Source organism: Adiantum capillus-veneris, chromosome 9 (assembly GCF_014529385.1).
Source record: "Adiantum capillus-veneris isolate H3 chromosome 9, ASM1452938v2, whole genome shotgun sequence".
Classification (NCBI taxonomy): domain Eukaryota; kingdom Viridiplantae; phylum Streptophyta; class Polypodiopsida; order Polypodiales; family Pteridaceae; genus Adiantum; species Adiantum capillus-veneris.
In genome coordinates, this window is record NC_140939.1 from 60,214,243 (window position 1) to 60,233,509 (window position 19,267).

The following is a 19,267-nucleotide window of genomic DNA, read 5'->3' on the forward strand; positions in this document are numbered from 1 at the left end:
GGATGTGAAATTGCTTCTTCGGAAAATTCTTGGATTATCTCAAAAGGCTCTTAGTCAGAAGCTTAAAATGGTTGATGTATAGTTTACATGTTCCTGGAAAGTGTCACCAGCCAAGAACATCTTATAGTGGTCAAGAGGGGGTGCAAGCAAGGCTCCTCAAGAAAGGTTGCAATGCCAAAGCCTTTGCACCAACGGGGGAAAAAACCACACGCCAGCAGATAGTGCCTAGACCCGGAGCATGATCCCGAAAAACACCTCAGTTGCTCCAAGATACTTGTGTCTATAGGCTCTGGCTTCCCTATTTCATTGGTGTGTGGCTCATGCTACAAATGGAATCGCTACAATGAAAAACTTCCATGTTGAGGCTTGGTTGTGACATGGACACAATCTCATTTGGGTGATTTTTCTTTTTTGATGCTTTGACAATGCGATCATATGGTTGTTTGATGTACAAACCAGTTTTCACTTTTTCATTTTGATGTTGTCACAGGGTATAGTAAAAACAGTTATGTGTTGCAATATTTATCAACAACTAATATGTAATTTCCGATGTCTTGTGTTGATATGAGTTTGCTATAGAGCTGAGTGTAGTGACAAAAGATGTGGAACATTTTTTATTGTTGATAATTGCATGACGGTCGAAGCATAAGCATTCAAGTATTGTTTCAGTTTGCTAGAATATGTTCACAGCTTTATTCTCTATATACATCTTTGTTTTACATACATCTTCATGTTCATAGCTTTGGAAATTTTGAAAATTTTTGTTATTTTGTTGGTGGTATAGGATCCCCCAAGTTTCAAGGTTTGTTAAGATACTGCAATGCTTTTTCTACATGTTCACATCTTCAAGAAATCCTGAGTTGGTCCGATAATTTTTTGGTGGTAGTGGGGCCTTCATATTTCAAGGTTTTCCATAAGCAAATGCTACCTTCACATAAATCTTTAGTTTTAGACTTTGAGAAAATTTGATTGATAGTTTTCGTCAAGGTTTATGTTTTCCATGCCCCTTCTTGGTTCAAACTTCACAACCTAAGTTGTATATGCATGCATGATGTCCTGTGGTTTTTACTCAGCTTACTCGACCTTCGCTGCTTTTATGATAGTAATTTACCTATGCTGCCTTTGTGGGTGTTTTTGACATTCTATGAGACCCTATCTAGAGTTCCTCTTACATGGGTTTACACGTGGATTTAGACGAGTACATTAAGCATGGCCTAGTGTTGAGCAGCTCTCTCCTAGTTGCCTCATTCCATAGCATGCACAAGTTTCCAAGATGCTTGGAAAGAGTGCAAAGATGGTCATTGAGGGTGGAAATTCTTGATTCTTTCTCAATAGAAGTGTAGTGTCCTTTCCCATAAAAATCAGCCCATTAAGGCTAGTTCAGTGAGATAGCCAAAGCAACATGCATTGCATCAAATTCTTCATGGAGGTAGAAACTCTAAGCCTGCAAACTCACAACATTCTGGGTTGCATATGTTGTACTTCTGTCTGTCAGGGATACCCTTCCTCCTTGTGTATTTTGCAAACCAAGAAATTTGTGATTCTTTTATAGTCTAAAACTGGCTCAGGGCTGCCAGCAAACTGAGAAAGAATGTGTGGACTATCCTCACTTTGATGCACTTTTGGGAACCTTTTTGGATACTAAATCTGAGTGTGTTCTTACTTCATTGTGAGTAATCATGCCTTTTTGAAATGAATTGTCTTCGAGGAGGAACAAGCTATGAGTTGTGTCCGTATGTCGCTTTGAAGTTTCAAGGCCTTAAATGAGGAATCTCTTGACGATTAGATTTTAGACTGCGTAGTGCGGTTGTAATTAATCCTAGATCAGCATTGGGCATCGATAAAATTACAAGATGATGTCTTACAAGTGTTGTTTGAACGACTTTGTCCCTCAAAGGAAAACAAATCAACTACCACTAAGGAACCATACTTGGCTTCTCTATTGATATAGAAGTCCAAGGATTGGGATGGATGTCTCAATGGCAGCCTAGTTCCTTCTAGCTTCTCAAAGTTACTGAGGTTGTACAAAGATAGGGGCATGGTCTCTCTGAAAGTGTGGAAGTTACGCATTGTAAAGGATAGTCATACCCACGAGCCAAGAGTACTCCGCCCAAGCTTAGAGGATCTTGACAAAGAAGAAGCACTGAAATGCACATGTAATGACACATTATCATTGACTCGATTAAAGCATGATTGTGAAAGGTGCTATGAGAGGTGTACTTTATGTAACAATCCAAGGAAACAAATGATAACGTTTCATTAAATCTCTTTGATTGAGCAGTTAAAGACTTTATGTCTAAGTCAATCATACTGCCACGACTTCTTAGGTATCTGGCGTGCAAGAAGCAAATGGCTGGGCAAAGATGTGGGAGACTTTCTTGAGCACATACATGCGTTTTGGGATGGTGAATATACAAGAATGTATCAATAGTTTTGGGATCCAGGTTCATTTTGGGAAGCTCCTGTAATTTGCAACAATGGATCTTGCATTTTACCGTATCGAGCCTTTCCTAGCAGTTTACGAACTCCACAATTAGATCTGTCTTGAGATGAAGCATCATAAGAGTATACTTTCAAATGGACCAAGTGCAGACAACTGATAAGGAGGAAGAAACAACTCATCAAGGTAGAGTTTTTATTTTAGCAAGAGTGTCATTAAGTTATGTGTTTGGAGCTTAAGCATTGTGTTTCTATGCATCTAGGGAGATCCTCGCAATTTTGTGCCCATGATGCTCTGGGATGTCTTTCAAGTAGCATCAAAAACCATGAAGAATAGTGAGTGCAGTGGTTGAGATACTCGTACTTAATAGTGGCAAAAAATTGATTCTAGGCTCATTCTCGGTTTGGTGCAACTTTGAACAATGTTAATGTTGTGTAGAGGCGATCACCCGGCTTAGTGTAAGCTCGGCCAGGGTAAAGACAGGGGAATGAGCTTTTGTAGGTGAGATAAGTTGCATGCAACTCTAGTTGAGGAAGAAAATGGGTGTAGACCTTATGTCTATGAAAAAAAAAGGTATCAGGGGAGGTATTCGCCAGAGAAGAGGATGGCACAAGAAATGTGGGATGGAATCAAAGCGGCAAAAAGTAAAAGGACAAAATAGCAAAAGGAGTATGTGCTAAGATGTGTAGGTCTTTAAGGTGAATCAATACTATGGAGTCTATACCATTTGTATGGGTTTGATATAACAAAGGACCTAGTATATGACATGATGCATATCTTATCCCTTAACCTATTTCAAAAGTACATAAGGACGATGATGTCCACTAGTTCCACCTCCTTGAAAAATAAGAGAGATGAGATAGTCAAGCAGGTTGCAAAAGCTATCCCCAAGACAATATTGAATTCGGGTAGATGGCCATACCACCCTTCAAAGCATTACAAAATGTTTAAAGCTCAGAAGTGCCGAAGTTTGTGCAGTGGTGTCTTCCACAAATATTGCATCTTAAAGACGAACTTAGTGATCCAGACATTAATATTGGGCTTCTAATTGTTGACATTTTCCACATGCTCTTTGACTCCACTAGAAAGCATGGTTGGACTCAACGTGATATTCATGTTTGTCACTCCTTGCTTTGTTCGTGGCACATTCTATCTGAGGAGTATTATGGACCAAATACCTCCCTGTTGGAGCATGTAGTTGGTACACATTTTCTTTAACCTTCAATATAAATGGAAGTGTGTTTATTGCAAGGTTATGAGAAGGAAGCTCAATGAGATGTTGAGGTGTTTTTCTCTCATGTAGAGGAGAAATATTTGAAGATATTATGCGTCATGGGTCCCATGATTGCTATTGATGGTTCTCATTTGAAAGAAATGTGTCGGGGTATTTAAGTATACCAACCAATAACTAATAGAAGGAGATATCTTACACTCATTTCCATAGCCGTATTCTGTTCAAAAAGCTACGACAGTAGTTCAAAATAAAGAAGGATGCCAATTCACGCTTGTGAAAGAGAGCCAAAATTTGTGCACTCTTGTCTTATTGTTCATGAGGGACATACTAGTGGCTCACAGGACACTTCACATTGTTCAGATTGGTACAAAAGAGGTATCTTCCACATGCTACACAAAAAAATCAAGCTCAAGACCTTTGGGACAGATGCCACTGATTGCCTCCATTTGCTTACAAGGATCTTATTCATGAAAAAGGTATTCTGGTGGGAATAAAGAAACGGGAAACTTTCCTTTTGAACAGATTTAAGCAGGACAACTTGCTTGAGATTTACATAGAACTACAAGGGATTCTTCCTCAACCAGAAAGTCTTCAAGAAAGTGGTTTTCAATATGCAAAAGCCTACCTACTTTGAACTAGGTATATGGTTGGCGATAATGTTATTTTTGAGGGCTCCATGTAGAGGGGTCGCTTGAAGAAGATTTTTTCACATGAACAAGGAGAAACTATTACCGTTTGTGTTGTGCTGGAGCGTCTTGCACATGACGTGTTGTGCTGGAGCATCTTGCACATGACGCTAACAATGTAGATTTTATAACCGGTATTCCTATCCTACCCAAAAATGAGATCAACAACTATGTTGACATAATGAGTGTTATGGAATTCATATTTTACTATTTATTGCAGCTGACAGGTGGAAAAGGCTTGACCGAGCTAAGCTATTGCAAAAGGATATCATATTTTATGTACATTTTATTATTCAAGTGCTCTTTATGAGCTTTGGCCATTTATGACCAGCCGGCCAGTTTGTACTCACTTTGGCCATTCAAGAATCTATAAATTAAATACGTGCAAGAGGGAAATGGTCACTCTTGCACGGGGGGAGATTGCACCCTATGTTTGCGTTGCTCTTCTCTCCTCTTCTCTCTTCTCACTTCTCTCTTCTCTCTTCTCTCTCGTCGTGCCGGCGTAGCACTCTGCTTTAGGAGGTGCACTTGCACGTGCTCTCTCACTCTATCTCGCGATCTATCTCTCTCGGTTCGTGTTGAGGTTGATTATGTGCGTGTGCGATGATTCAGGTATGCCGATTTATCGTTTATGGTTTGTATTGTGCTATTTTGAGTATTTTGGCAGGGCCATCGCGCCTCCGTCTGTAGCAGTGTTATCAGAGCTGAGGCTACGCTTCTGTGATTGCATATTGGGATAACCAAAAGCTTAGTGCTCTTGTTTTCTTTTGGTTTTCAAAATTTATAATTTTATGTCCTTGTTTTAAAAAAAAAAGCAAATCTAACGTTAATCCCTCATTAATTTGTAATTATTGAAAGATATCTGAATAGAATGTAGAAATCAAATCTTAAATAGTACTACTACCTCAATTAGCATTATAAAAACAATATATCAATATAATTGGTTAAATAATAATAGGAGGGACATGAGATTACATATGATTTACAAGAATAGTTGAATAGATCCATAGTATGTATAGTAAATAATGCCCTGCCCTTTGTGTTGAAGAAAGGTTAGCATATCTCTATGCCGATTTGATTAAGAAAGACCATCCTCCCTAAACAATAAAAGAAGAAGCCTTAATGTGGTTTAACAGCTCAAGAAGAAGAGGAAAAAGAAAAAAAAAATAGAATCAGAACATATTTTTTTTGAAATAGAAGTGATCCCAATCCAATTATGTAGTTTTATGGTTGTAGACGAAGATAGAAATGCAGAGAAAAAATGACATTTTCCATATTTCATTGTGTAGGGGAACCAACCCCAAGTTAGCGCAAAAATTTTAATATATGAGCGTGAATATACTAGGAGCTCCATCGTCATATTGTGACGAGCAGAGGGATACCATCACGAGTAGCATTAAGGCAGACATAGTTAGACCAGTAGGAGGTGGCATGGCTGTGAGATCATAATACTCCAAGCATCAGCAACAATAGAGCAATGGCTCCCATTGACAATGCAAAATCTCTCTCTCTCTCTCTCTCTCTCTCTCTCTCTCTCTCTCTCTCTCTCTCTCTCTCTCTCTCTCTCTCTCTCTCTCTCTCTCTCTCTCTCTCTCTCATGCCAACCACAGTTTAGCTGTCCCTCTCTCTCTTGCACACATTGCGCCGCCAACCAACCTCACTTTTTCTCAGCAGCCACCATGCAACCCAACATAAACATTGTCTGCATGGCATCACCCACCCGACAACCAGTGGCGCGCACTCACTCGACATGTAGCCAGCTCGCAACCAGTTGCTCCCAACTACCTGCAGGTGACGCGGCTGACCTCACATCACGACCTCACTATTGTGCCTACATGCAATAGGGAGCGGACCTCGACAGTTGCAACACGTACCCTCACACCCCTTGCTATGGCGCTATGGCGGCTGCCATTGACACCTACCAAAAGTGTCATCTCTCTCTCCCCCCTCGTTTGCTGTTGGCGCCAGCACCCGACCCGATCTCTCTTCTCTATCTCTTCCTCTTCTCCCACTCACCCTAGCCGCCATGCAGAGTTCTTGCAATTTATAGCTACATGACCTCTCTTTTTTTTCTCTCCCTCTGTCATCAAACTGCAGCCCAACCACCAGGGCACAAACCCTCACCCACTTGGAATACTTGACGTCTCGCAACCATAACCACAGGACACCAGCCGCCATGCAAACTAGCGTCGCTCAAACTACTTACAGCGGCTTCAGATCTCCTAGCCGCCATTTGCTCTTTTAGGCACCAGCAACTCCCCAGCTTTCTTTTCCAGCACCTCCGCATGGCATGGTGCTGCTCTAAACTTCCGTTGATTGCATGATATCCCATTCGACTCTTTTCAACCTCACTTTATGACGCCCTACGGATGGCTGGTCATTCACGTGCTGGCAGAGAATGTCGAGCTAAAGCGGCCCACTGCGGATGAAGGACCTCTACGGCCCCCGGCTGCAAGCTGCCGCAAGGCTCTCTTGGGTGGCCCGTCGTCGGTCTTTCCCTTGTGGGTTTCATAGACATAGACACAGAGATACGTCTACAAAGCACAACATGGTTAAATTGCTGCATAAGCTGATCCAGGGATATCTATGCTAGTTGCATCCATTGCCTTTGGCTGAAAAAGCAACATGATTCAATTCTAAGAAAAATCTCGCTTCTACCGTCATGGCCCTACTCACCTTAAGGCGGCACCGAACGCGCTACAGTGCTCTCCAGAGTTCCTCAATGAATGCGGTATGCTTCTCAATGAAGTAGCTGGAGTTCAATATGACATTTCAAGAGCACCTGATCCCTGACATGCACACGCTAATGCTGTAACGCTGAGTACTGTTTTGATGGAGATGATGATGGAATATATCATCTACAACAGATTTCTTGGCTACATCCAGATAATATCCCTAGAGCATATTTCATCTTCACACAAGCTTTTGGATTTGTTGCATTGATCATCTTCAAAGACTTCATTTCTTGAACTTGTTTCAATTACTCTCTTTTTCCTTCAAGGAGAGAAATGGAACAATATATATATACCACTATATAATGTATATATATTCAGAATTGATCCCTTCCCCCTATGGTTTCAATGATTTTCATTATGAAATGCTTTCTTATTTATGTCGAAAAATGTGATTACAACTACTGCAGTCTGCGCTCACCGATTGTCTACGCATTGTCTTGTCAAGTTTAGGTACTTTGTATAAGCTCCCAACTCCCATCCTACCTCCTCCCAGTTAATATCCAGCTGCTTAAGTAGATAATTTTGTAAGGCATTTTCTTGATGCACCAAAAATCTACATTCCCATCCCTAATTCTCGCTCTACCTAACAAATAATTTGTCATAAATAAAGGCTTCTAGACAAAGGTACTTCAAGATCAAATTACTTTTGGGTTGTTTGTCCAATCAATCCCATATTTCTTTCTATTCCTTCCATGACTAATCATCGTAGACATCTGTCAGTCCTCAATGTAATTTTATCTCCCACATTGCACTATACAATCCAAACAGATCTCCTTACCTATATATATATATATATATATATATATATATATATATATATATATATATATATATATTGTTGGAGCTATATATGGCTCACTCTACTGAACTTGGTCTCACCTATATATTTGTATCTTGTCCTCAATATGAATCAGTCTTTGGGAGCGTATATGGTGTGTCTCTTGTCTCGTCTCTCTCTCTTTCTGTCTACATCTCAACATGGTATTAGAGCGGTAACGATCACGCGCCGATTCAATTCATGGTGACAACAGTATGTGTATGCGATTCGCATGTAAGATTCAAAATTGTTACAAATTTTATTTTTGAGCGTTGATTCTTGTTAACTGTGGTTGTTTTGTGTTAAGAAGAATATGATTAGTGTTTTATGTGGCGTTTATTTATAATCAATCTAATCGTTGATTACGTTTTCTTGTTAATGACACCCTGAACTTCATCTCAATTTTTCTAGCTGTTCTGCTCAAAATTTGGAGAAACGGGAAAAGCGCAATGGAGCATAGCGCAATAGAGCATTCATCCAAAACTTCTTCGTCTCTTCGAGCTCTTCAATTTGAGTTCTAGGTTTGCGTCAATCGGAGTTCGTAGCAGAAAGTTATGCTGTTTTTACTGCAATAGAGCTTGACGCAGCTTTCTTCGTCCTACTTCTTCGTGAAGCGTCCGCGATCATTTTTCTTATTTTGGCGTTAACTTTTTCGAGAAGATTTAGCTTTTTGCTATTCGTATTGTGGCCGTCAATCTTGCATTTCACGCCACTCTATTTTGAGGACTCGTTTATTATTAACGTCTCCTTTACCTTGTCTTTTTTGGGTGACGTCTCTCACATCTTTGGACGTTCCTTGAGCATCCTTCTTACGTTTATCGTTGACAGAACGCAGTACTCATATCTCTCTCATTCTCAATTGCGGCCTTCACCATATATGGTGTGCAGATTCTACGATCTTATCTTATACGTCTTCTCGCAACAAGATATGGCTATGAATATTCTCGTCAACGGCTTTCCTTCTGGCCAACGTTCTGTTCCTCCTTTCCAAGGTCAAGGATTTTCAGGCTGGAAAGCAAAGATGTTGTTAATTCTTGAAGGCGATAAACTCTCCGATGTTGTTCTTGGAAATCGTGTTTGTCCGCCTCAGCCTGTTGATACGGATAATGATAACGTGCTTATCACTGAAGGACCTATATTTGAAGATTGGAATGTTGCCTATACGGATTGGTACCGACGTGATAAAGCAGCTCGTCGGTATATTCTTTCCGCTCTTACTGATTCCCTTTTGCTTGATATGTATGAACTGCCTACTTCCCATGACGTATGGAAGTACCTTATTGCAAACTTTCAGAAGAAATCTTTTACAGAAATACTTTATTTGAGAGGGTTGCTTAACAAGTTACAATATGAAGTTGGTACTGCCATGACGGGACATATTGAGTCTTTCAAATCTATTATTAATCAACGTGCTGCTGCCGGTGATCCTGTTCCACAAAAGCAATTGATTACACTTCTCCTTCATACGGTGAAGAACTCTTCTTATGATAACATTGTTACTATTCTCTCTAATAAAGATGGTCTTGATTTCGACCAAGCTTGCATGTCTTTAATTGAATACTCTCAACGTCAAGAACGTCGGAATGCTGGTTACGATACAGCTATGATTTCACAAGAGGAGACTGAGTCACAACAGATGGAACGTGCTTTTTATGCTCGAAGGCGTCCATTTCAACGATGAAACCGCAGAGGTGGCCGTCGCGGTAATATTTTCTCTCGTCTCAAATTTCCTAATAAGCAATGTTCTTACTGCAACGGAAATGGCCATACTGAAGATGATTGTTGGGCACGTCAATATGATGAAGAACACAATATTACCACAAAACAACCACGTTTATCTAGAGACTCTTCTTCTTCTTCTTGTGAATATTGTGGACGATCTGATCATCCCACTCATATGTGCTATAAGCGTCGATTCGACACAGATCGCAATAGAGCATATGCTACTGAACATCGAAACAACATTGTACCAGAAACAAGCTGCGTCCTATGTTTAGTTGCTCCAGACAGAATACTTCATGTACGTGATGGATCACTTTTTATTGTCGATTCTGGTGCTACAGGAAATATGACATATCAGTCTAAGTGGCTCCATAACTATCATCCACTGCCAGTTCAACATGTTGTTTATCTTGCTGATGATACTACTTGTCAAGTAAAGGGTATTGGAGACTTATATCTTGGTACCTTATCTTCTTCCACTCGAATTTTGCGAGGAGTATTACATGTACCAGATCTTCAACGTAATCTTCTTTCAGTTGCTAGACTTGTTGATCTAGGTCTGTTTGTTGGATTTGATTATACCAAATGCCGAATTGAGAAAGATGGACAGACTATAGCCACTACTCCTCGAAACGGTAATTTATTTGAACTCTCTCTCAACGATGCTGTAGCAAATATTGTCACTGCTCCAGGTGATCATGATTGCAAAGTATGGCATCACCGTTTTGTTCATGCTGATTTCTCAAAACTCCTCGATCTTCAACGTCGTGATCTTGTTCATGGCATGGATCTTAAAGCCCATCACCATATGGGAATTTGTGAATTTTGTGCTCTTGGGAAACACAATCGTAAACCCTTTCCTCTTTCAAATACAACTCATTCTCATGACATCTTGGATCTTGTTCATACTGATATATGTGGACCTCTACCTTCTTCGAGATCACAATATCGCTACTTCATTACTTTCATTGATGATTTCTCAAGGTATACGACTGTATTTCTACTTAGACAAAAATCTGAAGCCTTATCTGTTTTCAAACAATTCCACAAGGCTGCGGAACTTCAAACTGGTCGTCGCCTTAAGAAGCTTCGTAGTGACAATGGAGGCGAATATGTTTCTCGAGAGTTTGTGAGTTACTGTGCTTACACTGGAATTCATCATGAACACACTATTCCATATTCGCCTCAACAGAATGGTGTTGCTGAACGAAAGAATCGCACTATTCTCAATGTTGTAAGATGTATGCTGATTCATTCTGGCTTATCTCGTGTTTTCTGGGCTGAAGCTACTTTGACAGCAACATTTATTCAGAATCATCTTCCTACTACTGCACCCTCTGGTAAGATACCCATCACAGCATGGACAGGTGACATTCCTTCTGTATCTCATTTTCGGACCTTTGGATGTATTGCTTATATTCATGTTCCCAAAGAAACACGAACAAAGCTTGATGCTCCTGGTCTTAAAGTTATTTTTATTGGATATTCTGACACTTCCAAAGGCTACAAATTCTATGACCCTTCCTCCAAGAAAGTAATTGTGAATCGTGATGCTACTTTTAACGAACAGCTTATGGGAGGCTCATGGTCCATGGATGATTCTGATGATACTAAATCATTGCTTCAGGCTTTTCCATTTCTTTCAGAAGATGAAACACTTCCTATAGAGCAACTTTCCTCCTCACAACCATCCATTCCAAATGTTGCCAATGATGATATTGATATTTTTGTTGATCTGCCTATTGATTTTGAACATGGCTCATGTCATGTTTATGATGACGATATTGCTGATAATGCTTTTTCTACTTCTGAAGATCCCGTTACTTATGATGAAGCTATCTCTTCACCACAAAAGGATCAATGGCAAGAGGCTATGGAAGCAGAGTACGATTCTCTTTTCTCTAAAGGTACATGGATACTAACTGAATTACCTCCTGGTCGTACAGCTATTAAATGTAAGTGGGTGTATAAAACAAAAGTAAAAGCAGATGGATCTTTTGACAAGTTCAAGGCGCGTTTAGTTGCAAAAGGTTACTCCCAAGTAGCTGGTGTTGATTATCAAGAGACTTTTTCACCAGTTGTTCGCATTACAAGTGTTCGAGTTTTATTGGCATTTGCTGTTCAATTTGATTTAGAAGCTCATCAAATGGATGTGCGAACTGCTTTTCTTAATGGTGACTTGGAAGAGGAAATTTATATGGAACAACCAGAAGGGTTTGTTATTCCAGGTAAAGAAGACCTTGTTGCTCAACTCCATAAGGCACTATATGGTCTCAAACAAGCTTCGCGAGCCTGGTATACAAAATTTCATCTTTTTCTCACCTCTAAAGGATTCATCTCTTGCTCGTCAAACTCCAACTTATACATAAAACGCCAAGGTAGCAGTTTTGTGATTCTTGCTCTTTTTGTGGATGATACCATCCTTGTTTCCAATGATTTGGGATTTCTTCAGCAAGTGAAAATTTTATTGTCTTCTGCATTCGATATGGTGGATCTTGGAGAGACTCACTCTTGTCTTGGCATTCAAATCCAACGGAACCGTACAAAAGGTATTTTATTCCTTCGACAGTCAAAGTTTATTGCAGATACTATTCAAAAATTTGGTATGGAATCTGCACATTCAGCCAACACACCTTGTCTTGCGAGCTCTATGAAGAATACTTCTGACAATGGCGGTCAACTTGTCACAAATCAACCTTATGCTAACTTGATTGGATGTCTTCAGTTTGTTGGCATGAACACTCGTCCTGATATTCTGTTCGCTGCTAACTATCTTGGACAACATCTTGCATGTCCTTCTTTTAAGCATTGGTCTGCTGCAAAGCGTGTATTGAAATACTTGAAAGGCACTACAGATTTTGGTTTAGTCTATCGACGACAACTCACATCGGATTCTATGCAATCTCTTTCTCTTTTGGGTTACACAGATGCAAACTGGGCAAGCTCACATTTATCTATGCGATCTACTAGTGGAAATTGCTTCTTTATAAATGGTTGTCTTGTTTCTTGGACCAGCAAGAAACAACGTTGTGTTGCAGTTTCTACGACTGAGTCAGAATATGTTGCGGCATCACTTGCAGCTCGTGAGTTGATTTGGCTTCGACAAATGCTGGTTGATATTGGTCACTCTCCTCTTTCTAGCACACCCTTGCGGTGTGACAACCAAAGTGCTATTAGTCTTGCAAAAGACTATGTTCAACATAATAAGTCAAAGCACATTGCTGTCCATTATCATTATGTCAGGTATGAAGTACGCAAGGGAACCATTATTGTTGAACACTGTCCAAGTGACCAGATGACTGCAGACATTTTGACCAAAGGCCTCAATGAGTCACGTTTCATCCTCTTGTGCTCGGAGCTTGGAGTTGCTTCGGCCTCACTCTTTTTATATTAGCTTCTTTTCTATTGTAATAGCTTTGTACATATGACATTGTAATCTTTTAGGTACCATGCACTATGCACACTCCACATTTTCACCTTGTGATATCTAAGTCACTTGAATATTTGTACATAGATGCACAATTCACTTTCACATCATCACCACTGGTTCATATTTCACATTGTATAGGGGCTTGGGTTTTTCCCTTGAACTCCCCAAGGGTTTTTTCATCCAAAGCTAGAGACCTTTGTTTGAGTGGGGGTGTTGGAGCTATATATGGCTCACTCTACTGAACTTGGTCTCACCTATATATTTGTATCTTGTCCTCAATATGAATCAGTCTTTGGGAGCGTATATGGTGTGTCTCTTGTCTCGTCTCTCTCTCTTTCTCTCTACATCTCAACATATATAATTTTTTTTTCCCTTTCTGGCTTGTTCGTGGTTTTCGTCTATCTAGGCTCTAGCTAACTTTTTATTTGTGTTCTAGCTTCATTTAATTTATTTTGCGATTGTTGAATCAAAGTGCTCACACTGTATGTTCTAAATATGTGATTGCACACCAATCTTTAATCAAATTCGATAGATAGCATATTATTTTATTCTATTTCAAATTACTAACACAAAGTTAACATATTTTGGATTTGTTAATTATACGATGGCACAAGTTTGATAGCCGCAGTTCTCCATACCTTGTACAATCTATTTGACAAGCCTCAGATGCAAGTTACGATCATATCTCTCTCCAAAAACACACTAGCTCATATAATTTTGATGCAGTGTACCCTCAAGGTATGTACATTAACCTCACTACCCTTTTCATAATTGCTTTACCAACAATCTTTTATAAATTAGGCAACCCAACATCTCTCGTGTCATAAATAGTACTTATAAAATGTAATCTCAAATACATCACTCCTATTTTTAAATTTCATTGCTCTGCATTATCTGCTCACCTGAATACTCCATCAAATGCTACGACCATGGCTTCTAATTGTACTACAAGTACTTTTTGTAAAGATGATTTATCAATAAATTCTGTAGCTACTCATGTGAGCCATGGTGCTCTGGGATAGTGCACAACCATTTGTAAGTGCTTTGATATACTGCACTGTAATGTCGGCAATGTAGTCAATATATTTTCTCCTTTATGTCTTTTCCAGTCCATTGGTCACATGCACACAGATTGGCCGATTTAGGTAGTGTGTAGATACTCATCTTGGTGCAAATCCGCCGATTTAGGCAACACATTGATAAATTGCAGATTCATGATTTTTAAACTTTTACCAATTGCAGATTTGTCGATTTAGGCAGCATCAGTGCAGATTCGCCGATTTAGGCAGCACATCTTATTGGTGTAGATTCCCCGGTTGAGGCAACACCGATCACAAAATCATGCTACAGTGGCTGGCCACTACTGCAACTGGTATGATTTTGTTACCCGGGTATAGAAAATGAAAGATATTTTGGTTTTAGAATTGGATTTGGAAGTGAACTTGAGATTGATGAGAATTAAATTATACAATGATGAGTGTGACCAATGATATCCTGATTCATGAGGGTATGACATATACTGCTTATTCTAGTGGTATGGGACACTAGAATAGATAGTATGTGGATGACGGTAGGCATATGCAATGTTATCTAATTTTATGGATTTATCTTTTACTATTTGATACAAATTTCAAATCATTGTTTTTGAGAAGTATTGTTTGCAGATTTTTATCTTTGCAATTGAGGACAGTTGCTTTCCAACCTAGAGGTATGTTATGGAATTCATATTTTACTATTTATTGCAGCTGACAGGTGGAAAAGGCTTGACCGAGCTAAGCTATTGCAAAAGGATATCATATTTTATGTACAATTTATTATTCAAGTGCTCTTTATGAGCTTTGGTCATTTATGATCGGCCGGCCAGTTTGTACTCACTTTGGCCATTCAAGAATCTATAAATTAAATACGTGCAAGAGGGAAATGGTCACTCTTGCATGGGGAGAGATTGCACCCTATGTTTGCGTTGCTCTTCTCTCCTCTTCTCTCTTCTCTCTTCTCTCTCGTCGTGCCGGCGTAGCACTCTGCTCTAGGAGGTGCACCTGCACGTGCTCTCTCGCTCTATCTCGCGATCCATCTCTCTCTGTTCGTGTTGAGCTTGATTATGTGCATGTGCGACGATTCTGGTATGCCGATTTATCATTTATGGTTTGTATTGTGCTATTTTGAGTATTTTGGCAGGGCCATCGCGCCTCTGTCTATAGCAATAAGGCCCTTATTGACCATCAACCATGCGTTTTTCTGGTTCAAAGCTCCATCGATAGATATGCAGATAGCATATGAGGTTAGTGGACGTATGGTACACTCTAGGCTGGTTTGTTTGGGTTATCCTTGTTGGGTTCCTCCATGGGTTGAAGTGGGGGATCATGTGTTCGCTCTCCACAAAGGCTTAGTGTTTAAAGAAGCCATTGTGAGGGAAATTGATAGTGAAAATAGAAGAGCTTGTATCTCTTGGATCGATGCACAACAGAAAAGCGTTGAGGATGATTGGGAGGATATAGGGATGTAATTCTTTTAAAGTAAATCTTCTCGTACGATTGTTGACCTAGTTTTTGGAGCACTAGATGCAATACATGGGCCATCAACACTATGGGGGGACATTCTTCATTGTGAAATCAGTTTGCCAAAGAAGTTTAGATTGATGTGGCTATGACTTGCACCTCAAGCCAGGTGTTAGGACTATTTGCAGGTCTAACGTAGTTGCGATAAAGTTTTTTCCATGGTCGATGCTCCAATATGTCAGCATGTTACCCAATTATTGTTCTTCATATAACAACAAGTGATTTCACAGCCTTCAATGCCAGCCAACATTGTTTGATGCTTTTCTTTTAAATTCCATTCTACGGTTATGGATACTTGAGTATAGCCTTCTTGTCGTAGCTTCTACTACTTGTGTGGTGTCTACCTTAGGTATTCTCTAGTTTAAGTAATCTAATGAATGCCCTTGAGGCTCATAGTGTATGTTATGGCATGAAAGGTGTTGCACTAGGAGTTGGGGACTACAAATTGTTTTGACAAGTACTTTATAGCCAGGATTTTTGGATCTGATACACAACACTAGTAAGTTCTTGAGGAGTGTGTGTGTGACACACAACAGTAGTACCAAATAGGTATCCCTTGTCGGGCTTATGGAGATGGTTTTCACACACTTAGAGCTCTTCCTTATGACCCCAGATATTTTGACAGTGATTTTATTTAATGGCTATGGGCTGATGGGCAGATTGATCTACCTTGCCTACGTATTTTAGGGCCATTTTGATTTGTGTTTTTCAGATCTGGAGCTGTATAAAGCATTCACAATGATGTCGTGCTTGCTAATGTGATTTCATTGCACCCTTCAGATTTGTCATAGTTGGATGATTGGAGACATCGTTCTCTAGGACCATATCGATTCTTGGACCATGGACCTAGAACCCTTTAGATGCATGACAATGCTCATGTTAAATCTGTGAGCTGTTGACCCAATAAGAAGAAGACTACAAAAATTAGATGTGGACTTGAGTAGCTTCTATGGGCCCCTCAACAAAAGCATTTGCAATTGCTACAAGCAGTAGATGCAATACAAGGGCCATCGATTTCGAGGGGGATCCATTCTTGTTATGAAATGATTTTGCTAGAAGTTTGACTAGATGTGGCTATGACTTGCTCCTTGAGCTAGGTGTTAGGACTTTTTGCAAGTCTCATGGAAGTGACAATTTCCCCCCCCATGGTGGATGCTTCAATATGCGCATGTTACCCAATCATTGTTCTTCAGATACCAATGGGGGGTTTCACAGGTTTCAAAACCAGCCAACATTGTTTGTTTTTTGTTTTTAAATTTGATCCTAGTGTTATGGCTCCTTGAATGTGGCCTTGTTGTAACGGCTTCTGCTACTTGTGTGTGGTCTGCTTCAAGTACTCTCTAACTTGAGGAAGCTAATGAATGCATTGAGGTTGTGAGTGTATGTTATGGCATGAAAGGCATTCCACTAGGAGTCAGGGACTAGATTTTTTTGACAAGTACTTAATAGCGAGGATTTTTGGATTACACATGACTAGCTTCTGCTGAGAAAGAATAGATATTGAGCTATATTTCCTATGTCTTGCAAGGATTGTAGATTTTTTCTTTCAAATTTGGAATTGTACAAAAGAATTCATTTTGTCTTTTTGAATTGTAAACCACTTTATCTATGTAGTGTTGAAATTCTGGATCTTATGTTCTTTGCACTTGTAACTGCTGAGTGTCATGCATTATTACTCTTGGGGTCCTTATATGCTATGTATTTTCTGACACAACATATTTACTTTTAAAAATGATGATTATGCTCATATTTTCGTTGGTTTATTGTACTATTATAAATTCGATGTGGTGGTAAAGGTTGTTGTCTCTGATCTTCTTTGCTTAAGAAAGTTGTCGCTTGTCAGTGGTTTTATAGCCTACAATGCTAGCGGGAGTTGTCAACTTGTTTCCTTTCAAGGCCTTTGGTTGCAGGGATCTTTTGGGCTCATAGAGTTTGGTCTTGATTTATATGAAATTATGATAGGACAAGGATTGCAATCTATTTTTTTTCCTTTCCCAAGGATGTTATTAACATATCAATCCATGATTATGTAGCTTGCTATCAAAGTCATTCACTTGTTCGCTTTTGCGAGTCAAAATTGCAGGTATTGTCGTGGCTTGTGAAACTTAGTCTTCTTCTTTTTGCATAGCTTTCCCTGGAGTGCAATTAGATTTTGAGAAAGCTGTTTAGAAATCAAAGATCTTGGCATACAATATAATATCAAAGTCCTGTCCAAAGAGGCAACGAAAGATGAGCTAAAGCCCAACATAAAGGTAGTATATTGAGTTAGGCACCAAGAATTCCATATGAAGCCTCTACCCAATTGATAGGCCTTAAATGGACTAGTCTCATCGAATAGGGTCAGATTCATTGCCTTCACTTGCGGGTGTTGCTTGAGCCAAGTTTTGGTGATGTACCATTTTTTATGAATATGATTGTGTCAACAATCGTTATTTTAGTGGATGACCACCAATTTTCAGTTGGGCTTCTAGTAATTTACCAATATTACTTTCTTGACGTATTGGTGTTCTTATCCACATGTTAGCTTGTTAAAGTAAGACTTGACAACATTCTTTGAAGATACTATTTGTTTAGTCTTCACATTTTGCAAAGTTTTGCTGTAAATGTTTTAAGGTTTAGTAGCCTTTAACACAAGATATGGTTTGGAAACCTATTGCTACCGCTCTAAATTGCATAGTCTCTAAGAAATGTAGGTTATTAATATCAAGATTACATTTATTGTCAAGTTTTTTTACTGTTGTGACACTTATTTAAATGTTAAACACAAATATGACCTCTGTTGACTCTCATAATATCATTGTGACTAGAATGTATCTACTCATCAAGAACATAGTCTTCGAGATTTGTAAGGTTTCAAGTAATGTATTGTTCAAAGATGGAATTTGTGGACATTTAATTTGTTAAAATTTGGCTAGTGTAAAGTGTAGGGAAATAATTTCATGAAGCTGTTAAAGTCCATAATACTTTTTTGTGGGTTTTCTAATTGAGAATAGTTATTGATGGGTAGAATTAAGTATTGGGAAGATCATCTCATTTATGTTGTCAATGTCCAACAATAATTGGAAATATTACCAGCATGAAATAATAAGTTTTCTACTACTTTTTCATCAAGAAGACCATGTGTGAATGTTCCCTAATAAGGGTTTTTAGATGCCCATGTGGGGTTACAAAAGTCACTACAAAGCCAAAAACTTCCTCTTTGAAAAGGGACTTTAATTTGGAAGAAAAGTATCCCACTAACGAAATCTAATTATCCTTCTTGGGAGAGGAAACTTCCTTCAAGGAAACACATGGGATAATATAATACCATGTGTGAAAGTAATTTGGGAGACTCTCTAAAACTTCTTGTGTAGAAATCCCACAACAGATTTGTCAAAACTTCACATACTTATGCCACAATATGCCTTGGTAACGCAAGCATACATCATTGAATTTTTAGAGAAGCCCTTGCTCCACACTCGCAAAAACAGACCAAGTTCCCAACGCAGTTTCCCTGCCTTGCCCAAGTATTATCTTGCAATCAATGCATTCCGAGAGCTTAACCTTGACATTTGGAAGTACACCGGGCACCCTCAAATGTAAACTGCATTTGGAGTTGTGAAGCATTAATTCGCAAGCCCAGTATCACATCTGACAAACAATCTC

The 19,267-nt window shown here is 39.3% G+C and overlaps 1 pseudogene; it reads left to right on the forward strand.

Annotated features, from left to right (window-relative positions):
* The first annotated feature begins 4,350 nt into the window (after nt 1-4,350).
* Nucleotides 4,351-15,570, forward strand: LOC147450551 (uncharacterized; annotated as a pseudogene).
* Nucleotides 15,571-19,267: the final 3,697 nt, after the last annotated feature.